The sequence below is a fragment of the Balaenoptera borealis genome (genome assembly GCF_965194805.1).
Source record: "Balaenoptera borealis genome assembly, chromosome: X".
In the NCBI taxonomy this organism is placed as follows: Eukaryota; Metazoa; Chordata; class Mammalia; order Artiodactyla; family Balaenopteridae; genus Balaenoptera; species Balaenoptera borealis.
In genome coordinates, this window is record NC_138881.1 from 96,780,025 (window position 1) to 96,805,054 (window position 25,030).

Here is a 25,030-nt window from a genome sequence, read left to right on the forward strand (position 1 = left end):
TGGGAAAACTGGACAGCTACATGTAAAAGAATGAAATTAGAACATTCTCTAACACCATATACAAAAATAAACTCAAAATGGATTAAAGACCTAAATGTAAGACCATATACTGTAAAACTCCCAGAGGAAAACCTAGGTAGAACACTCTGACATAAATCGTAGTAATATTTTTTTGGATCCGTCTTCTAAAGCATAGGATATAAAAGCAAAAATAAACAAATGAGACCTAATTAAACTTAAAAGCTTTTGCACAGCAAAGGAAACCATTGACAAAAGGAAAAGTCAACCTACTGAATGGGAGAAAATATTTGCAAATGTTATGACTGATAAGGGGTTAATATTCCAACACATATAAATAGCTCATACAACTCAACATCAAAAAAAACAAACAACCAGATTTTAAAAAAGGGCAGAAGACCTGTGTAGACATTTTTCCAAAGAGGAAATGCAGATAGCCAACAGGCACATGAAAAGATGCTCAACATCGTTAATCATCAGAAAAATGCAAATCAGAACCACAGTGAGATACAACCTCATACCTGTCAGAATGGCTATCATCAAAATTAATTGTATCTTTAAAAAAAATAATTGTTTGGAGTCATTTAACTAGTGTTATATTTTAATTTAATGAATTAAGCTGCTTTGAATCTCTGCTGTAACCAAAATGACTTGCTTTAAATTTGAAATAAATGAGTTCAGTTTAACAGAAGACTTTGAAAACTAAGAAATGAATTTTGTCCCCAAAACAACCCCTGAATATCTCAACTAAGTTTTTTACAAAGTAATTAGTTTTCATCTATCTGGAATTAGCTTAATCAAACTATAATGGCTTTTAAATATATAGTATACTCTTTCATTTACTAAGGAGGCAATAAAACCTACAAATGCTGACAGGAGATTTATGCTCTATAGATATACCAGTTACATAGGGGAGGAGGATAACATGGGATTTATACTGACATCTGAGATTTTATTCCTGTCGCGAAGTTCAGTGCTATTAACTTAGGTATAATGTCAGAAGGAACCAAATGTACTCTGGGATCTTTGACTTCTTGTGAATAAGGTTTAGGTTCCAAAGCCTATTTTATCCAGTTCTGTGGAGACTCTATAGTTAATAGAGGAACAATAATTTGAGAAATCTAAACCAGGTAATCTGTGTGCTTGTGCTGGCTTAGTCTCATCAGAAAAAGGATTAATGTCATTTGTGCAGGTTAGATTCTTCACAGTCCTAAAGTACCTACTCCAATTCTGCCAATAAAATTTCCACATAACACACCCTGAACCATGGGAAAGTAATTTTCCAGAGTCACCAAAGTTACTGTCTCATACGGTACAACACCAAGCCATTTACAAATAGTCAGTGGTTAGAGATTAGCTTGCCAATGATGGCTGTTGAAGCATTTTTAGGGCTTAAAAGGTAAACCTCTAAGTTGGTTAATGTAAATATAGTGAATTTCCCCCATATCTTCACTATTCTTAACCTTGCTTAAGTCACATATTTCTTTGAAAATCTGACAATAGCTATGTCTCATCTCTCTAGAGAAAGACGTGTATAAATGGACATATATAACACTTTTTCCACAATTTGAGGATATTCACATACTCCATTAATCCCATCATGAAACTAAGACACAATATTAAAAAGTCCTGCTTTTTAGAATTACGTGTTAATGGGAGGAAAGGGGAATTGAAAATGAAGACCACTCTGAAAGAGAGGTGTTTTGTTTTGTTTTTAAACTCGAGACCAGAAATTTTGCAAAGAGGTAGCAAATCTCTATCATACTGTATTTCTTTTACCCATGAGATTCCACAAAAACAACTGTAATTTTTATTTCTCAGTACCCAGGGACCAGGGTATGCTCTCGTTATATAGTGATAAATGTCCTAGAGGAAATGAAGTATGTTGTTGTGTAACACTGTGCTGGGAGAAAAAATCCACCATGGCCCCTAAGCATCTCTGCACATTCTCATTGGGTATGCTGAAAATGCAAGGTCCTGATCACTTTTTACCTGGACAGTTTCTCAAGGTTGTATTTGCGGAAACAACCTGTGAAGCGTGTGGTAATATCTCCTTCCAGACAAAGAGCAGGTTTGCTTCTGCTTTCTATAAAAGTGTTGAATTATCTAAGCTTAATGTTACTCTCCTGTAACATAACCCACTGCATGCATAGGCATCCATCATGGGCCCTTTGGGTTGCCCCAGTGGGACACGGATAGCATGAGGATACCACACAAACCAACATGAAGCTCTCATGACTCCTTTTGCTGTGAGCAAGTAATAAGGCCCTTTGTCTCTGACCCAAGTCAGCTAGTTAGCTTGCAAGTGCTATAAATCAGGCTCTGCACAGTTTCTGATGCAAACTACCTCAAAACTTGGTGGCTAAAAAGAATAATCCTTTGTTATAGCTCATTTCTTTTGTGTGTATTAGGAATTCCAGCAATACTTGGCTGAGTGATTCATCTGCTCCACATGGTGTCAACTTGGGTCACTCTGTGGCATTCAGCTGATGTCTGGGAAGGCCTAGAGGATCTAAGATTCATGCACTTGCCTGGTGCCTTGGCAATAATGTTTAGAAGACTGAGTTCTTCTGGGACTGCCTCTCCTCTAGTACCAGGGTTTTTTCACATGATCTCTCCAGTAAAGCAGTCACAGATAAACAGATTTCTTACATGGTAGCACAAGACTTCAAGAGTAAATGCCCCCAGAGACCTAGGTGGAAGCTGCAAGACATCTTATAGCCTAATCTCAAAAGTCCCAGAATTTTACCTCTGCCAAGTTCTATTAGTCAAGCCACCTCAGTATTCAAGGGAAGGGGAATTAGGCCCTAAATCTCAATGGGAGGAGTGTTTAAAAATTGGCATTTATTTTTAAACTGCCACAATAAGCACTAAATAAGGATTAACTGTGTTTTTTTGTTTTGTTTTGTTTTGTTTTTCTGAACCTCTGGGCCTATCACTTGAGTTTCCGAATAGATCTTGGGCTGATTATTAGAAAAGGATTTTTTGCTATATTTTTTGATGATAGATAGATAGATAGAAAGACAGATAGCCTGAGACTATAAATACATCTTATTAGTCCACTCAGGAGAAATAAGTTTTCTGCATTTAAAATTCCTTGAAATATTTTACTGGGGAATTGGAGCTGGGTGTCGAGAGAAATAAAAGTATCTGAACCTTTAGTACCACTGATATCTTTAATATGAATCATGTTGTTTTTAGCAATTTTAGTCAGATAAAGGAATATTCTGCACTGTTGAGAGAAAATTATCTATTAGTTAATTAAATTTAGCATTTCATTTTGTTTGAAAAGTTTTAGCTTTCATATGAAAGAGTTTTGTCAAAATCCCCTCAATATTTAGAACTAAATATGTAAGCATGGTGGGTAAAGCTTGTTAGTTGAAATGGAGTCTTGTTTGTTGGTTTTCTTTCTTCTTCTGGGAATTAAATTTTACCATATTTAAAACATCCAATATTTTTTGAAAATAATGTAGTAAATTCTTTACTGTTTCATGAAGAATGATAGAACTAATACATTTATTACAGTTGGGTTGTTTGTGGTTAGATGATAATTGTTTTGATAGGTATTCAGTTGTTATTTTTTCTGACTCTCAGCTGTATCTATACGCAATGGAAGTTAATGGCAACATGTAGTTTAAAAAGATCTAAACCTTATGTTTTAAAATGCTTAACATTGATTGTAAACTTATTAAATGATTCAAAACAATATTATCAGAGGTTTGATCAGGAAATAATACCAGTTTATGCAATAAAATCAACCTGAAAAAATTCCAACATCTAGAGTATAGCAACTAATGAAAACTTAAAAGAATTCAGAGAACTTTAAAAATACTAAAGCACTAAAGCATTAAGAACTGAAAACAACAGTAAGCACTTTTTAAATGATGGCTATTTCAAAACACAAAAGTTAAAATATCAAACCAAAAATAAGTCTAAAATACTAAGAAAAAAGGAGGCAAAATTAGAAGTCCAATACTAAGAATATTTTAAGTATTAAAAAAATATATTGTAGCACCACAATACAACAAAACAAATATGAAAAATACCAGAAAACTCTAAAATTAGTCACTTTACAGCTACATGTAAAAGAACGAAATTAGAATATTTTCTCACACCATATACAAAAATAAACTCGAAATGAATTAAAGACCTAAATGTGAGACCAGAAACCATAAAACTCCTAGAAGAAAACATAGGCAGAACATTCTTTGACATAAACTGTAACAATATTTTTTTGATCTGTCTCTTAAGGCAAAGGAAACAAAAACAAAAATAAACAAATGGGACCTAATTAAACTTAAAAGCTTTTGCACAGCAAAGGAAACCATTGACAAAATGAAAAGACAGCCTACTGAATGGTAGAAAATATTTGCAAATGATGTGACTGATAAGGGGTTAATATCCAAAATATATAAACAGCTCATACAACTCAACATCAAAAAAACAAACAACCCAATTAAAAAATGGGCATAACATTTTAATAAAATATTTAACCATTATAACATTTTAATAAAATTTTGTCTCCTAAAAAAAAAAATGGGCAGAAGACCTGAATAGACATTGTTCCGAAGAATATATACAGATGGTCAATAGGCACATGGAAATATGCTCAGCATCGCTAACCATCAGAAAAATGCAAATCAAAACCACAATGAGATATTACTTCGCATCTGTCAGAATGGCTGTTATCAAAAAGTCTACAAATCTCAAATATTGATAAGAATGTGGAGAAAAGGGAGCCCTGGTACAACTGTTGGTGGGAATGTAAATTGGTGTAGCCAGTATGGAAAACAGTATGGAGGTTCTTCAAAAAACTTAAAATGGAACTACCATATGATCCAGAAATTCCACTCCTGGGTATATATCTGAAGAAGACAAAAACAGTAACTTGAAAAGATACACACACCCCAATGTTCATAGCAGCACTGTATTTACAATATAGTAGCCAAAGTAATGGAAGCAACCTAAATGTCCATCGACAGAAGAATGGATAAAGAAGATGTGGTATATATATACAATGAATTATTACTCAGCCATAAAAAGGAATGAAATTCTGCCAGTTGGAACAATATGGATGGACCTGGAGGGTATTATGCTTAGTGAAATAAGTCAGAGAAAGACAAATATTGTATGAAAGCACATATACATAGAATCTAAAAATTAAAACAAATGAATGCATATAACAAAACAGAAACAAAGTCACAGATATAGAGAACAAACTAGTGGTTACCAGTGGGGGAAAGGAAGGGGGGAGTGTAAAAATGTGTAGGGGATTAAGAGATACAAGCTACAATGTATAAACTAAATAAACTACAAGTATGTATTGTAGAGCTCAGGGAATATAGCCAATATTTTATAACTTTAAATGGAGTATAATCTATAAAAATACTGAATCACCATGTTGTACCCCTGAAATGAATACAATATTATAAATCAACTATACGTCAATAAAAAATTTTTAAAAAATAGAATTTGTCACTTTATATCAGTGATTCTCAACCATTTGATTGCAGTCAACGACATGTTCTAAGAAGCCACAGTTATTTTCAAGATGTAATTCACAGAACTCATATATTTCTTTGCTTTCTTTCCCCTTAATTCTCTGTCTTGACCTAAAGGCTGGAACCTAGAGCCTGGTGCTTTAGTGAAAAAAAACATACCCTTATTCTGAGTCATTTCATACAACTGAAGAGATTTAATGGGTACCCATACTGATAATCGATTTGCCTTGAGGAAGTTTACTTTACAGAAGGAATCTACTGAATGGTTATTCTTCAAAGGTTTTCTCAATCTTATCTTTTTAAATTTGAATTTTAAATAGAGTAGTAGTTGTCTTTTATTTATTTGACTGTAAAAGGATCTGAATTTCTGAACTCTCTAATCCTTTTCATATCGGGTTTAAAAATGACCAAATTTTCCTGAGCTCAACTCTTTCTTGTAACTTCTTCCAATTTTCCAACATCCTTCTCTAGAGGTGCAAGTGAATTAGGTACATGATCTGCTTTGCCAATTATCACAGGATAAGAGTTCTACTCCCATAATCTAGATAACAATTTTTACAGCCTGTAATAGTAGTTTCCCAGTTGTATCCCTTTGAACCATTGAGTCAATGCCACCTAGTTTATGCTTTTATAACATCCTACTTCTAAGTATCCAAATTTTTTTCAGTTTTCTTGAAGTATAACTAACAAGTAAAATTTGTATATATTTAAGGCATACAGCTTGATGTTTTGATATGTGTATATGTTGTGAAATAATCACCACAATCAAGGTAATTAACATATCTCTCACCCCACATAGTTAACATTTTCTTTCTTTCTTTTTATTTTTGTGGTGGGAGCACTTAAGATATACCCTCTTAGAATATTTCAACTATACATTATTATTAACTGTGGCCACCATGCTGTACATTAGATCTCCAAAACTTATTCATCCTGTACAACTGAAACTTTGTACCTTTTGACCAATATCTCCCTATTTCACCCTCCCCACTAGCCTCTGGCAACCAACATTCTCCTCTTAGGGTCTATGATTTTGGCCATAGATTCCACATATAAATGAGATCACACAGTATTTGTCATTCTGTGTCTGGCTTATTTCACTTATCATAAGTTCATCCATATCATTGCAAATGGCAGGATTTCATTATTTTTTCTATGTATCTAATTTCTTTATCAATCAGGATAAGCTGGGTTATGCTGAAGTAATACTGTAACCAGATAGGGTAGGGGGTGCCTGGAGAAAGAGAACCAGGCATGGCTTTCTTGACATAAGAGAAGCCATTTTTGGCCTAAGCCATTTTGTGATCTAAGCCTGGCCACAATGTTTCTCCTTGAACAGATCTCAGTAATTAATGATCTTAAGGGGACAAAAGAATGCAGGAACAAAACACTGTTATCAGGCAAGAGAAGTAATAATAGCAAAGATAACATATCTGTTATAAAGACTCCCTGTCTCTGTTTCATTGGTAAAGATTAGCCTGAAGTGCTCAACCACCAGATCAACTGGAACCTAAGGGATGATGTTGACCTTTTCTAACCCTCCTGACTTCAATCAGCTATAGCTTGGCCTCTATCTACCGCCCAAGTGCCTTCATAAATATGCATGTACCCTTAGTTTAAAACTTCTGCAATTTTACTGTTCGGGGAGAAACTAATTTGGGAAAGATCCCTGGTATTCCCCTTACTTGCTGCAAGTAATCCTTTCTTCTCCCCATCTTTGGCTTGGTTGTGTCTTTTAGTTTGACACCCACCAAGGGGAGAACCCAGATTCTGAGTAACAATACCACCAAAATTTTATCAGTTTAACACAACAAAAGTGTATTCCTCACTCATTCAAAGTGCTTCAGGTCCAGGTGAGTTCCTAAACGAAGCTGTGCTCCATATAGTGGCACTCTATGCTAGATTGCTTCAGTCTCATCAGACCTCATCAACACAGGCTTTCATGATTTCTAGAATCTGGGAAGAAAGAGCATGGAGAATTGTGCACTGACTCTTAAATGCTTCTTCCCAGAAGTGACACTTCTGACGATGGTTCATTGACCAAAACAAATTACATCTGTATATCTAACTTTGAAGGGGAATGTGCTTGAAAGTAGAGAAGAACCCAAAATCTTGGTGAACGTTAATATCATCTGTCACACAATACAGTGCACGAGAAAGGTCTAATGACTTGCTTAGATGCCAGCTGAAAGCTACGTATGAAAGCTAATGTTCTTGCAGGCTTGTATAACAAAAAAATTACTTGGTTGACTTCAATGTTCCTTTCCCTTACTAACTTGGATCTTATGACGAAAATAGTGAGAAAGGTATACAGTAGGGTTATATTAAGGGAGATAGAGTTGCTTCTGTGATATGAGGGAGGTAAAGGAACTAGAGTACACTGAAGTAAAGGAAGGTGTGTGGGTGTGTGTGAGAGATGCCGAAAGCTCAGCCTCTGTGCACTGGTGCTGAGTTGCATCTCGGAGACAGAGTTTTGGGTGAAGTAGAAAAGAATAGCTTTATTGCTTTGCCAGGCAAAGGGGGCCACAGCAGGCTCAGGCCACAGCAGGCTCGTGCCTCTCAAAATTGTGTCCCAACCCGGGAGGATTTGATGAGGAGTTTTATAGCAAATGTTCAAGGGCAGGGTTGCTGATAAGACTAGGGTGTGTGCAGGACCTGCACTCCTCTAATCTGGTTTTAGGTAATCTTCCTGATGAGCTTCTCTGGTTCCTCTAATGTAGCCTCAGGTGATGTTTCTCTGGTATGAAGAATGCTGACTTCTTAAAGAGTTTAAAGACATTGCTTTGTGTATCCCTTGAGGTGGAACCAGGACCCTCCCCAAGGCTGCACTGTTGTTTCCTGGCTGCCCTTCCCCCGTCCTGGCATCCCCTCTTTCCTGGATTAGCAAATCTGCCCCTTGGAACCCAGGGAAGGTCATGGAGGCCGAAGTCTGTTTCCTACAAGAAACAGGGGACAGAAAGGTTTCCGTGCCCAGGAGCCCCACATGGTCCAGCTCAGTTTCGTGTGTATGTAACTGGCACTATGAATTACCTAAAATATCTGTCCTCATAAACTTACATTCTTGTGTGGACTTTATGTTCAGATCCAGAGACCCACCAAGACAACTTTTTTGGGGTTTTTTTAGTTTTTTGGGCTTTTTTTAAGTTTTTTGGGGTTTTTTTCCCATGAAGAAACTAGTTTTGCAGGAAAACAAAGAAGCAGCTTTGGAACCCACTCAGAAAAGATTTTGTTTTCTCAGTTATCAGGAAAGCTCTTGTGTATCCTGGGAGTAGTAATGGGATTGGAAATGACTGCTGTAAAGTGAGATTTGCATTTTATATCATAAAGAGGCATTTGTCTTTTATGTTGCTATAATGTACCCCAGAAGTTAGGGAAGCAGTAAGGGACTGAGGGGTACTGAGTGCTACTGAGAGGTAATAAAGAACTTAAAGGGAAAACGTGGGGAGAGAGGAATGTAGCAATAACACTGTCACCTCTTCCCAAGATCACTTTATTGAAAAAGTCAATCTCATTCATGCCTTATCTTTGAACTTTCTGTTTTTTCTGCCTTGAATGATCCTCCTTTCCCAACCCCATTCTAGTGAAGGAGTTCAGGATATGCCACCCAAAATATGCTGACTTCCATTTTTTAAAACCTAAAAACAGGGCGTAAAATTTCCCATGAGTAAGGTACCTTCCCTGTACCAAGAAGAGAAGAACATCCTTATCACCAAAGACTGGGAATCAACTCTGAAATGAACCTGTACAAAAAAACTTACCAAAATAATCCTTATCTTCCACTAGTTTTCCCCCTATATATCTCCTAGTCACTTCTCCACAATTTACTGTCCTTAGCCCAAACCTCTTTGACTTATCATTTCTTCACAAATTTATAATTTCTTTGTCTAAAATATATATATACTTTCTGCTCTGGTCACTTCTTCAGAACTTTATTTTCTTGTGAAAACTCCCATTTAAATTTAAAATTCTAATAAAACTTGTATGATTTTTTTTTTGTTAATCTGTCTTATATCAGATTAAATTTTAGACTCAGCTAGAGACCCTAAGAAGGTAAAGGAGAAATTTTTCTTCCCTAAGTAGCTTATCTGGGTACCCATACTAATAAAATTATATATGTAAATTACCTAGCAGTATGCTTAATATATATTAAGCTCTCAATAAATATTAGTTCTTTTTAAAAATGTATGAAGGGGATGGATTCTGTGTTACGAGACCAAACTTGGGTCCACTCACCCACTCACAGTAAAGTCAATCTACTGACACTGGCTTGTGGTGAAGGAAAGTGCAGCATTTATTGGAGTCCAGGTCATCGAACAAAGGAGTCCAGGGTAGCTAGCTCTCAAAACACATTTGCTGGAGGTTTTAGATCTGTAAAACAACTCAGGAAATGTGATCAGATATTATTATCTAGGTACTTCAGAGAGGAGCTAAAACAGAGGATATGGGGGAGGTGACTGTCCTGGGAAGGCACCATAGGGTCCTGCTCAGTTACACCTTGACATTAAATCTCTCTCCTTGGGACAACTAGACCCACTAGATAATTGCAATATTTTGTGGGATTTAAAATTTATTACTCTTCATCATTTGAGTATTAGCCCGAGGCTAAAAATGTAGAGAAATAGGATATTGTATTTGAAATACTCAGATAGTATTTAATATATACCAAGCATCCAAATATTATTATTAAGTTATTTCCATGTCGTTATGAACTAAACGTTTGTATTCCCCCTGCCACCCTCCCCAAATTCATACGTTGAAGCCCTAACTACCGATGTGATAGTATCAATATTTGGAGATGGGCCTTTGAGAGATAATTAGGTTTAGATGAAGTCATGAGGATACCGCCCTCATGATGGGATTAGTGTCCTTATAAGAAGAGGAAGAGATATGAGATCTCTCTCTCTATCTATCTCTCAATCTTTCAGTCTCTCTCTCCCTCTCTCCCCAAATGATCACGCTAAAGAGGTCTTGTGAGCACACAATGAGATGGCAGCAGTCTGCAAGCTGGGAAGCAGGCCCTCACCTAGAACTGAATATTCTGGCACCTTGATTTTAGACTTCCCAGCCTCTAGAACTGTGAGAAATAAACGTCTGTTGTTTAAGCCACCCAGCTATGCTATTTGTTATAGCAGTCCAGGCTGACTAAGACACATATATGAAAGGATATTTTTGGAAGAGCACATCTTCAGCATTGAAGAAACTTTTGTAAAGCATTCTCACATTTTGTAAGACTTATAATTGTCAATTGTCCCTCATGGAGGCTATGCAAATGTACTTGAGGCAAATTAGTATATTAAGAATCTACTAACAATAGATGTAAAGCACTTATCTCAGTGCCTAGTATATAAGAAATGATGATAAAAATTAATTCCCTTCCCCTGTCTATACAGGATCTTGCATGCAAAGAAAGTCCACTTATAGAACTTACTAGAATTATATGCAAATACAAAATGGAAATTGAGCTTTGATTCTTTTCCTCTTTTTAAATCACACAGTCTTAATGGTAGAAATCAGTTTCTCAAAAGGTAGCATATATGTGCTAGAGGAATATGGGAAGTAAACAAATTTAGCTTTGAGCACGATGATATTAAAACATGGCACAAAGACCATCAAGGGTCAGGGAAGGAATTTGGCTACCTTCCCCAGTGCCAGTCAGGCTCATGCTCTGCTGAGTCAAAATATTTTTAAAAAGCAATAAAAAGAAGGGATAAAAAAAAATGTTTCAAAGAACAAATGATATGTCCATAATAAAGCCACTATGTAGCTAATACTGGAATGGTATACAAGAAATAACAATGCATCATAGAAACATCTGAATAGGTCTGAGCAAGTTTAAGGAAAAGATGGGCAGTCATGACGACTCAGGACCCAGCAGAAAGACAGTGTGAAGGGAGTCAGTAGAATGACAAAGAGGCGCATAAAGGGGAGAAAAATAGATGACTGTTCCCACAGACAAACAATGGATATACCTTGCAGTAAAGTTGCAAGCAAAGTTGCTAAGTCTGTCTGCCTGTCTGTCTGTCCTTGTCTGTCTCTCTCTCTCACACTCACACACCACCTTTGAAAAAATCATGAATATCTTCTAAGTACCATGAATACTGATAGAGTCAGATAATCTAAGGTATGTGAGGTCACTAGACACAATGTGACCAGAATTCTCATATTCCTCATGTTCACACTTGCCAAGCAGGGCGAGACTAATGATGGTGGGGAACAATTTGGAAACAAAAATATCAAGAGGGATGGAGTAAGGCTGTTCATAGTGTCAGTTACCTGTCCATTAGTGATATAGACCTTCTGATTCAAGAAAAACTTTGGAAAGCTTCAGTGGAGCAAATATAAAGGTAAAAATAGGGAGAGTGAGTGATGCTGAGTCCACAACAAGGCAGGAATAATAGAAAAAAGGGGAAAGGAATTATTTTTGTCAAATAAATACCAAAGATGTTGAATAACTCAAGAAGAAAGAAAATACAACTCAGACCAGAAGGATGGCCTGGTAGGCAGTATAATGACTCCCCCCAGGTGTCCATGTCCTAATCTCTGGAACCTGTGAATTTGTTGGTTTAGCTGGCAAAGACTTTGCAGATGTGATTATATTAAGGGCCTTGAAAGAGGGAGATTATCACGCATTGTCCAAGTGTGTTCAATGTAATTACAGGGTCCTTAATAGTGCAATCAGGAGGCAGAAGTGGTTAGAGTGATGTGATATGAGAAAGACTTGACCCATTGTTGCTGGTGTTGAAGAGAGAGGAAGAGGCCATGAGCCATGTGATATAGGTGGCCTCTAGAAGCTGAAATGGGCAAGGAAATGAATTCATTATAAAGATTATATAGCATAGGTACCTTAGTCCACCATGCAAAAAGTCTGATAGCTCACTACCTAGTTTGGTCTGGCAAAACCAAGCATGCCTGAATCCTGTCTTGTATTCTAGCTAGTATCCCTAAAACACCATCAAGTATGAGGATTTGTAATCATAAAGTTGTTGAGCAGATAGGTTGGGGGATGCTGTTAAAGGGATTTCCATACTGTCTAGGAGGTTGGAAGTGGTGACCCCTAAGGCCTATCTCATTTTTGATTAGCAGTAATCACCTGGCCCCAGAGTATCCCACAGTCTGCAGCTTTGGAAGTTGCAAAATGAGAGATCATGACATTGGAGAACAAGCAGTGAATTGTAGTCAGCTCTCCAATGTAAATAACTACAGGTCTTCTTTATCCTTTATAAGGCACTGGTTGTTTATAACAGAATGTGACATCTATGATGTTAAGAATTTTTATGTTTCATTCACTGTTGTAGCATCAGAACCTAGAATAGTGTCTGGCACACAGTAGGCACTCAATAAATACTTCTGGGATAAGTGAATGAATGGCTACTAAGCAATGGAGAATACATAGATTTTAAAGAAGATAATCTAAGTAACTTCTGACCAGCTCCTCTATAAAAACAAAACACGGTAACTCAATCATTTCTTTAATGAATTTATTGGTTTATAGATAAGGAAATTTCAGAAGACATAGTATAGCTGAACAAAGCAAGGCATTTGACATGCTTAAAAATTATTTTCCTGTAGATAAAAATGAGCTGAATGCAAAGACATTTAAGTAGATTCATTACTAATTCAACGGCTATACCTGAAGCTACCTTGTTTTTATAATCAATGCCAATCTGGAATGAAGTCTATAGTTGTGTGCTGCAAGGCTCTGTTCTTGATAATTACATTTAAGTATTTTTATTAGTGACTTATTTGGATAAAGTGAGAACATGCTCATAGAAATGTGCAGATAATACATAACTGGGAGTAAGAGCCTCTACATTGAATAGCAGAGTCAGGATCCTTAAATGTCTTGCCAGCTACAATAACGCACTAAATCTATCATGGTGATATATAACAAGGATAAGGTGTGGGGTGGCAACAGTAAATTCAGTATGAATCAAAAGGTAGACGTGGCTACCACAAATTTAATGACAACAAACTTCCAGTTACAAGATAAATAAGTACTGGGAGTGTAATGTACATCATTACTATAGTTAGCACTGCTGTATGATATATAGGTAAGTTGTCAAGAGAGTAGATCCTAAGTGTTATCACAAGGAAAATTTTTGTCTTTTTATTGTATCTATATGAGATGATGGATGTTAACTAAGAGTATTGTGGTCATCATTTCTCAGTATATGTAAATCAAACCATTATGCTGTACACCTTTAACTTATAAAGTAATATATGCCAATTATTTCTCAATAAAACTGGAAAAACAATTTAATGAGATCCTAGGCAATAATAATAGTAACATAGTTTCTAGAATTCTAGATGGTTTCAAAATCACTTAGAATACTGTATCTGTTCTGGGAACCACATTCTAAAAGAAAATAAACAAACTTCATTGCGCTGGGAGGAAAGAAAATAGAATGATGAAGCTGATTTCTAATATCAGTTGGTGAGACCAGGCTGAAGACATCATCCTTGTCATAAATACTGGGAGAGGGCAAAGGCAGGGGACTACATGACACTCATCCTCAAATATTTTAAAGACATTTTAAAGAAAGGTAGCATTGTATAGTAAGAAAGTAGGTTGTAGAGACACACATTTAAGTTTACATCTCAACTCTGCCACTACACAGATTTGTGACTTTGAACAAATTACTTAACCTTTCTTTAAAGTCTCATTTTCCTCGTCTGTAAAATTTAGATAATAATAGCACCTATTCTTTAGAACTGTTATGCGGATGTACTGAATTATCTGTAAAGCACTCAAAACAAGGCCTGATAGAAATCCACTGTGATATAAGTGTTTGTAAAATAAACTACAAAGAGGCTTTTTTTCAGGATTAAATGACTTGGTATATATAAGGTGCTTGTTAAGCCTGGTGGATAGTAAATATGATAGTAAAATATGATAGCTGGTATTATTTTTTTCGAGGACTGTAATGTGAAAGTGTAATTAGACTTGACCTTCAAAAAAGTGTTCTAGGAAAATAGCAGAAATATGCATCTCAACAGACAAAAGAACTCTTCCCCAGAATGTGAGGGGAAGGTAAAGAACCTGTACTCTTCATTCAGATAGATGTTGAGTTCAAATTACAACTCTTTCCTTTGCAAGTTGCTTTTTTGAACTTTGATTTCATCACTGTAAAATGGGCAAACACTGAAGGTAATTGTCAATTAAATGAGTTATATTAAATGTTAATTATATTAAGAGAGTCCTTGTCTGTCTTATTCCTTGTTATAACCTTAGTCACCTAGAACAGTGTCTTGAACTTAGAAGGCATTCAGTAATTATTTCTTGAGTGGATTTGTTGAATGAAAATGTTCCAGTAAATGTCAGTCACCTTCCCCATTCCTTGCCAAAAATCGAATCTCTACATCTATTCAGAGAAACACTTGAATGTACACAGAAGGAGGCACGGGAAAGAATGTTTCTAATACTGTTTATAGTAGTGAAAATGGGAAAAACCCAAAAGGAAAATGGTTAAATAAACTGTGTTTCATGTTATGGATTACTATGCAGCAGCTAAAAATAATAAAACATGTCTGTATGACATGGAAAAACAAGCCATATTGTTTAATAAAAATAGCAAAGAAAAAAAAATTGTATGTTTTATGATTACTTAAATATGATGATAATAAGCATAGAAAAAGGCCAAGAAAAAAGAAAAATAGTTGTTATCTCTGTAAAAAGGACTTAAATGGAATGGAAGATAGGGCATAGATGAAGGAGTTCTAGTCTTATTTTTGAAGTCCTGATAATTTTTGAAAGCTCTGCCTCCAAGGTAGTTAGTTCCCAGTGACTGAACGAGATTATGCAGAGAGGCCAGGGAAATATCTGGTATTATAAAAAAGAATCAGCACTGAATGATTTTACAGTTCTTCCTTACCCTGTGAGTTTCTGATTCTAGAATTCAAATTCTCAGGTAAATACAGCCTATGCAGATGAAACTAACACCTTTAAAGTTCTCTGGGAATTTCAATAGATTGAAATTGCCTGAGGGAATGTGTTTGCTGAATGGTTTCTGATAAGCCATCCAAAGAAAAGAGAAAGAGTCCTTCAAATGACTCTCTATACAGAGTTTCCCCCTGATGAAATGCCTATTTGCTGATATTATTCTTAACCTTTCAGTGAAGGACTCTAGAATGAAGAAAAATAAAAAGCACAAAAGAATTAAAAGAACAGAAAAATAGACTATTATATGCAAAAACCTGAAAATCACCCTGGGAACTGACAGGAGGGCAATGTGTCTCAGTGCCCCACTGGACTTAAGGAACTTTTTTTTGATTTTTTGTTTTTTTATAACTAGCTGGAGAATGTGAACAAAGCACATTTACCTGTACATAGACAATATTTTTTCATAGTCATGTTTTATTACATTTAATGACTTCTTAACATGTAAAACAAACAAGGAAACAAACAAGGAAACAAACAAAATTGGGCTTATTTTAGTCTTCATGTGATAACTTACTCCTGAGGAATGAGAAAGATCTAAGTGCATTGAAAACCTGCTGATTTAGTTGCTGCAGTGCAGTTCTGAAATCTCCTTGCCATTTTGGTAGTATAACAGGGAGAAAATGTTTTATAGACTCAAAGAAATGCTTCAGTCACTTTTCCAGCCTCTCCTTTTCCAAAGGCCAAATTTTAGGGTAGGTAGGCTGTCATAGAGTTGTATTTATGCAGTACAATGGTTTTTAATTCTCATACTCTATAGCCTCAGAATTAAGCAGAATCCAAGGGCTCAGAAAAAAATAAATAAATAAAAGAGCTGAACAAAGGAAGCGAGGCTGACCAACAAGTGGCAAAGAGGTGGTAAAAGTAGCCTGCAGCATCTCACGTCTTTTCAATAGTGCCCAAAGCCCTTAGGGAACAGAATCTAACAGGAAATTGTCCATAAAAATGTGAAGTCACAATTGAAGATTTTCTAAACAGATGATTTTGGGGGGCATGATTTTGGGCTGTATGTAACCAGACTTGAGTTCTTGAACTGGGTAGCATATGGAGAAAATATAATTTGCAAGGAAAGCTTAAGTTCGTTTTCTATTTAAAGTTTTACAGGACATGGAACTGATAAGCCCTTCCCTTCTGGAAAGCAGAAAATGAGAAAATCAAGGTAATGATCATTAGTGAAATGTGATACACATCGGTATTCTGTAACCAGCCAAACTACAGATGATTATTCATTAAGGCAATCACTTATTCTTTACTATTTTTAGGAATCTCAGATATTTCCATTATAAATGCACAATAATGAAAGTACCTCTTTAGAAGCAGCTGATTGTTGAATGGATTATGAGCTAAATGAAATACAAATCAGCTGACATTTTAACTGTCATTTTTACATGAAAAAATTATTGGGTTTTAATATATACAATATGGTAAAAGAGAAAGCTATGTGTACCTGTAAGTAAATGACTTGCTTATGTTCTAAATTTAAACTCAGAAAGTTTTAAGAAGAGGAAAGATTTACTTAAAGTAGAGAGAGAACTAGAGTCTGTGGGAATCATAGCAGGGACTCAAAACTAAGAAAGAAAAAAATGCTATTGCTAGCCATCAGGGACAAAATCAGATGAAGAATTTTGATGTGGCCCAGAAGTTAAACAAAACAACTTTTAATTCTTAAAATATTTTAATAGGAACCATTGAAAAGGTTACTGATAAAATGTAGGAGAGTTTCACTAGTTCCACATTATGAAAATATGCTAAATAAGTGATATATAAGGAGTCATAATTTCTACTTGTGAGTATTCAGGCAAAAGATAAAGAATCATACATTATTTTATTAAATATTTCTCTTTTACTTGTTTTGTTTCTTTCATGTTCTTATTATAATAGTGGGAAAAATATATGGGGGCCATCTAGTGGCCAATGCATTATTTTTTCCTGTTTGGCTTTGAAGTAAATTATTGGTTTTCCAGAATTATTTTCTATCTCTCTTGCTGTCAAACAAAGAGGGCAAACATGGTTTCTTTTATCATGGGAATCGCTTGTTGATGTTTTCTCCATTGAACTGTTTGGGTGTTATGATTTATAATTTGTTAACCTATGGCAGGGATGGGAATGGGGGGTGGACTTGTGAATAATGACAAATGCCTTAAATGTCAAGAGAGGGCTTTGGTTAATCAGTTCAGTATTTCAGCAATTTCATTAGCAAAGGATACTACCAATCCCACTCACATAGTAAGTTGATTGAGAAGCACGATTAGTATTCAACAGATACTCACCTGTGCTGCTGATTTTTTTTTACTACTGGTATCTCTGCTGACTGATTAATGCTCATGCTGTACCTGTTGACTATCACGTGGTTGACAGGTGGATGTCAATTAACTATGTATAGGCATGTGCCTAATTCCTATAATCAAACAGGCAGTTTGCCTAACTGGAATCCTGCTTGAACTTAAGAACAATAATTATTCCTTCCTTTCTTTCTTATCCCCCAAAATAACTAATGTTAACAGTCTCTTACATATCCTCCTTGAAATACCTATGACAGTACAAGCATAATTTTGATTATACAAAGAATATCGTACATACTATCTTACTACTTTTCTTCATTTAATATGTATTTTGAAGATACTTCCCTACATGTACATTATAGAGTAGGCTTCTTTTTTTGGAATCGCTGCAAAATTCTTCATTAGGTAGATATACCATAATTTATTTCACCAGTCTTCTATTGATAGGCATTTAACTTGTTTCCAATCTTCAGTTAATATAAAAAATTACACAAACAGTATCCTTGTACATATTTCCTTGCTCACATATGACAATAATTTCAGGAAGTGAAAATAATAGTATATATATATATATATATATATATATATATTTTTTTTTTTTTTTTTTTTTTTTTTGGCTGTGCTGCGTGGCTTGTGGGATCTTAGTTCCCTGACCAGGGATTGAACCCAAGCCTTCGGCAGTGAAAGCATGGAGTCCTAACCACTGGCCAGCCAGGGAATCCCCAATAGTGTATAATCTTTAATTTTGATTTTTCAAATCAACTTTTCAAATTGAAGGTAGAAAAATATTTGCATATAATTGTGTTACCATGTTGACATCAGGTGAATTCTGCCGTTCTGCCTGCCATTGTGGATCATATACATGGTAGTTTAGTTGGAACACGTACAGATGGAAAGTTGGTTGCAAAGCTGAAGACTACTTTTTCTCCCTTAGACTATCAAGGAACCCTGTATTTAAAGCTTAGTTAAGTGCAAATCTATGGAAGGTAGTGAACCAGGCAAAGAGTGGAGCTGGCAATGTAGATGTCATTGGAACTAAATTCCATGCTGATATTTTGTTCTGTAAGGTTTAATATTTTTAGAAGGCATACTTCCTGGGTATGAATGCTTTAAAAATGCCTTTGAAACATAATAATTTCCATTCAGTCTTTAAGTGAAAATTATTTCTTAATAATCAAATGTTATTTACAGTATTATATTTCAGTCAAATTATGGTTTTAAATTATTAAATTCAATTTTCAGTATTTGTGAGCCAAATGTTACCTTTGAAGATGCTATTTTTTAAAAACTATTGCATCATATTCTCCTAAGCTGGGAAAAGGTTTCTCAGTTATTATATAATAGTTAATAGAGTGTTTTTTAAAAAGCATGTAAAGAGGCTTACTATAAAAATTAATGATTTTATTATATTAACAGTTTCCATTTTCTACTGTGATCCATTAAAGTGAAATATGATTAATAAAAGACTTATGAACCAGTGTGAAAGTAAGCATGTCTGCTTTAATCACCTCTGTATACCAAGTGTCAATTCAACATTTGGAATATGTTCAAGTTCAAAAAATACTTGCTCTTTTAACTAATACTTCACATCATGTTACAGTGAATTTAAAAGGGAATATCCAAATTCTCCTATTTTAATTTCATTGTGATAAGTATGTTTATCATATGCTCAAATCTCCTACCAATTACACCCACCAGAACATCCACTAGCTCATTTTAAATATTATCAAATTAGTCTAATTTGCAGGTGACAGTCATTTTTAATTGATGGATAATGCAGAGGGAGTTATATCAAATTGTTTTGCTACATCTGTTTTCCTGTCCAAATCAAGTACTTCCTTTACTGTGTAATATGTAATAAATGTGCACTGAGATACTACTATAAGTTAGAAAATGGTTTAAAATTGCTATATTTAATATGAACTGTTATCATTTTTGAGCATTTACTATGTGCCAGCCACTAGGTAATTTATTTAAAATCAGGTCAATTATATAATCTGTTCAACTTGTAAAGTTATGTCATAGAGAGCATCTTATCAGAACATTCAATGCAGAAGGCATAGCATAACCTGAACTGAGAATATCAGCATTTGTTATAGTTCTTCCAGATTTCTGGTCATTAATAATAAGCAATGAGAAAAAGAGCATCTTCATCAATCATGCTGGAAATGATACTATTTTGAGTAGAAAGTAACTCATGCAAGTATGGGTTGGGTTGTGTCCCCCTAAAATTCATATGTTGAAATCCTAACCCTCAGTACCTCAGAATGTGACTTTTTGGAAATATGGTTGTTGTAGATGTAATTACTTAAGATGAGGTCATTAGGGTGGGCCCAAATCCAATATGACTGGTATCCTCATAAAAAGGATAAATTTGGACACAGAGAAACACACATAAGAAGAATAATATGTAAAGATAAGGGTGATACCTCTAAAAGCCAAGAAATGCCAAAAATTTCCAGCAAACCACCAGAAGCTAAGGGAGAGGTATAGAACAGACTCTCTCTCATAGTCCTTAGAATGACCCAACCCTACCAACACCTTGATCTTAGACTTTTAGTCCCCAAGAATATGAGACAATAGATTTCTGCTGTTTAAGTCACCTGGTTTGTGGTACTCTGTTATAGCAGCCCTAGTAAACTAATACCATGGCTCATGACTGCAAGAAATTCTATGACCAGTGATTCTACCAGGCAATTATCTTAACAGTCAATGGTGGGAATTCCCTGGCAGTCCAGTGGATAGGACTCTGCGCTTCCACTGCAGGAGGCATGGATTTGATCCCTGATCGGGGAACTAAGATCATGCATGCCACGCTATGCCGCCAACAGTAAAGAGACTGGTACATTTTTACTATAACTGGCAATCTAGCATAGACTGGGAAGTCAATAGCTGCTGACATTCTTAAAGAAGGAAAATTTTGTAGCTTCAGGGAGACTTGAAGCTTTTGCTTTGTATGTATGGTGATGGTGGAGGCTGTTGGGAGGGGGCAATAGGTTGGCAGGGGCAGCAGGATACAAAAACAAGACCTGTATATATGCTGTCTACAAGAGACCCACTTCAGACCTAGAGACACATACAGACTGAAAGTGAGGGGACGGAAAAAGATATCCCATGCAAATGGAAATCAAAAGAAAGCTGGAGTAGCAATTCTCATATCAAACAAAATAGACTTTAAAACAAAGACTATTACAAGAGACAAAGAAGGACACTACATAATGATCAAGGGATCAATCCAAGAAGAAAACATAACAATTATAAATATTTCTTCACCCAGCATAGGAGCACCTCAATATATAAGGAAAATGCTAACAGCCATAAAAGGAGAAATCAACAGTAACACAATAAGAGTGGGGGACATTAACACCCCAGTTCTACCAATAGATCATCCAGACAGAAAATAAATAAGGAAACACAAGCTTTAAATGACACAACAGACCAGATAGACTTAATTGATATTTTTAGGACATTTCACCCAAAAGCAGAAGAATACACTTTCTTCTCAAGTGTCTATGGAACGTTCTCCAGAATAGATCATATTTTCAGCCACAAATCAAACCTTGGAAAATTTGAGAAAATTGAAATTGTATCAAGCATCTTTTCCGACCACAACACTATGAGATTAAAAATCAATTACAAGAAAAAAACAGTAAAAAACACAAATACATGGAGGCTAAACAGTGCGCTGCTAAATAACCAAGAGATCACTGAAGAAATCAAAAAATACCTAGAAACAAATGACAATGAAAACACGATGATCTAAAACCTATGGGATGCAGCAAAAGCAGTTCTAAGAGGGAAGATCATAGCATTTCAAGCTCACCTCAAGAAACAAGAAAAATCTCAAATAAACAATCTAACCTTACACCTTAAGCAATTAGATAAAGAAGAACAAAGAAAACCGAAAATTAGTAGAAGGAAAGAAATCATAAAGATCAGAGCAGAAATAAATGAAATAGAAACAAAGAAAACAATAGCAAAGATCAATAAAACTAAAAGCCGGTTCTTTGAGAAGATAAACAAAATTGATAAACCTTTAACCAGACTCATCAAGAAAAAAAGGGAGAGGATGCAAGTCAATAAAATTAGAAATGAAAAAGGAGAGATTACAACTGACACTGCAGAAATACAAAAGATCATAAGAGACTACTGCAAGCAACTATATGCCAATAAAATGGACAACCTGAAAGAAATGGACAAATTCCTGGAAAAGTACAACCTTCCAAGACTGAACCAGGAAGAATTAGAAAATACAAACAGACCAATCACAGGTAATGAAATAGAAACTGCAATTAAAAATCTTCCAACGAACAGAAGTCCAGGACCAGATGGCTTTACAGGCGAATTCTATCAAACATTTAGAGAAGAGCTAATACTCATCCTTCTCAAACTCTTCCAAAAAATTGCAGAGGGAGGAACACTCCCAAACTCATTCTATGAGGCCACCATCACCCTGATACCAAAACCAACAAAGATATCACAAAAAAAGAAAATATAGACCAATATCACTGATGTACATAGATGCAAAAATCCTCAACAAAATACTAGCAAACAGAATCCAACAACACTTTAAAAGGATCATACAACATGATCAAGTAGGATTTATCCCAGGGATGCAAGGATTCTTCAATACATGCAAAACAATCAATTTGATACACCATATTAACAAATTAAAGAATAAAAACCATATGATAATCTCAATAGATGCAGAAAAGGCTTTTGAAAAATTCAACACCAATTTATGATAAAAAAAATTCTCCAGAAAGTGGGCTTAGAGGGAACCTACCTCAACATAATAAAAGCCATATATGACAAACCGACAGCAAACATCATTCTCAGTGGTTAACAACTGAAAGCATTTCCTCTAAGATCCGGAAAAAACAAGGTTGTCCACTCTCACCACTATTATTCAACATAGTATTGGAAGTCCTAGCCACAGCAATCAGAGAAGAAAAAGAAATAAAAGGAATCCAAATTGGAAAAGAAGAAGTAAAATTGTCACCGTTTGCCGATGACATGATACTGCACATAGAGAATCCTAAAGATGCTACCAGAAAACTACTAGAACTAATCAATGAATTTGGTAAGTTGCAGGATACAAAATTAATGCACAGAAATCTCTTGCATTCCTATACACTAACAACAAAAGATCAGAAAGAGAAATTAAGGAAACACTCTCATTTACCATTGCAACAAAAAGAATAAAATACCTAGGAATAAACCTACCTAGGGAGACAAAAGAACTGTATGCAGAAAACTATAAACCACTAATGAAAGAAATCAAAGATAACATAGACAGATGGAGAGATATACCATGCTCCTGGAATGGAAGAATCAATACTGTGAAAATGACTATACTACCCAAAGCAATCTACAAGTTCAGTGCAATCCATATCAAATTACCAATGGCATTTTTCACAGAACTAGAACAAGAAATTTTAAAATTTGTATGGAAACACAGAAGACCCCAAAAAGCCAAAGCAATCTTGAGAAAGAAAAACGGAGCTGGAGGAATCAGGCTCCCTGACTTCAGACTATACTACAAAGCTACAGTCATCAATATAGTATGGTACTGGCACAAAAAAAATAGATCAATGGAACAAGATAGAAGGCCCAGAGATAAAGCCATGCACATATGGTCATCTTATCTTTGCTAAAGGAGGCCAGAATATACAATGGAGAAAAGACAGCCTCTTAAATAAGTGGTGCTGGGAAAAATGGACAGCTACATGTAAAAGAATGAAATTAGAACACTTCCTAACACCATACACAAAAATAAACTCAAAATGGATTAAAGACCTAAATGTAAGGCCAGACACTATGAAACTCTTAGAGGAAAACATAGGCAGAACACTCTATGCAATAAATCACAGCCAGATCCTTTTTGACCCACCTCTTAGAGAAATGGAAATAAGAACAAAAATAAACAAATGCGATGTAATGAAACTTAAAAGCATTTGCACAGCAAAGGAAACCATAAACAAGACAAAAAGACAACCCTCAGATCTGGAGAAAATATTTGCAAATGAAGCAACTGACAAAGGATTAATCTGCAAAATATGCAAGCAGCTCACGCAGCTCAATATCAAAAAAACAAACAACCCCATCCAAAAATGGGCAGAAGACCTAGATAGACATTTCTCCAATGAATACATACAGATGGCCAACAAATGCATGAAAAGATGCTCAACATCACTAATCGTTAGAGAAATGCAAATCAAAACCACCATAAGGTATCACCTCACACCAGTCAGAATGGGCATCATCAGAAAATCTACAAACAATAAATGTTGGAAAGGGTGTGGAGGAAAGGGAACCCTCTTGCACTGTTGGTAGGAATGTAAATTGATACAGCCACTATGGAGAACAGTATGGATGTTCCTTGAAAACTAAAAATAGAACTACCATGCGACCCAGCAATCCCACTACTGGGCATATACCCTGAGAAAACCATAATTCAATAAGAGACATGACCACAATGTTCATTGCTGCACTGTTTACCATAGCCAGGACATGGAAGCAACCTATATGTCCATCGACAGATGACTGGATAAAGATGTGGCACATATATACAATGGAATATTACTCAGCCATAAAAAGGAACGAAATTGAGTTATTTGTAGTGAGGTGGATGGACCTAGAATCTGTCATACAGAGTGAAGTATGTCAGAAAGAGTAAAAGAAATACTGTGTGCTAACCCATATATATGTAATTTTAAAAAGTGGTACTGATGAACCTAGTGGCAGAGCAGGAATAAAGATGCAGACGTAGAGAACAGACTTGCAGGCCCTGCTGTGGGGGGGGGGGCGGGAAGGGGAAGCTGGGATGAAGTGAGAGAGTAGCATTGACGTATATACACTACCAAATGTAAAATGGATAGCTAGTGGGAAGCTGCTGCATAGCACAGGGAGATCAGCTTGGTGCTTTGTGATGAGCTTGAGGAATGGGATAGGGAGGGCGGGAGGGAGGCTCAAGAGGGAGGGGATATGGGGATATGTGTACATATAGCTGATTCACTTTGTTGTGCAGCAGAAACTAACACAACATTGTAAAGCATTTATACCCAATAAAGATGTGAAAAAAAGAAGAAATCACAAATGACCCCTGGAAAAAAAAAGAATATACAGAAAAAGAAAAGTAGGATACCTGAGATTTTGTTTAAGACCTGTTGAAATTTATATGCTTTGATGAATACTTATAACTTTATAGCATCCCTAGCCTCTCAAGTTAATTTTCTTAAGATTCAATTTTTGAAAGTAGACTAATAAAAACATATACAATTCTCTGTTTG

General features: G+C 35.6%; 1 long non-coding RNA gene across 1 annotated transcript in view; it reads left to right on the forward strand.

The window, feature by feature from the left end:
- The window catches only part of LOC309620793, a 959,234-nt gene extending 934,723 nt beyond the window's left edge, over positions 1-24,511 (forward strand). The window contains exon 9 of the long non-coding RNA XR_014239625.1: positions 16,553-24,511. This is a non-coding gene — a long non-coding RNA (uncharacterized lncRNA). The remainder of the gene's footprint in view (positions 1-16,552) is intronic.
- The last annotated feature ends 519 nt before the right edge of the window (positions 24,512-25,030 follow it).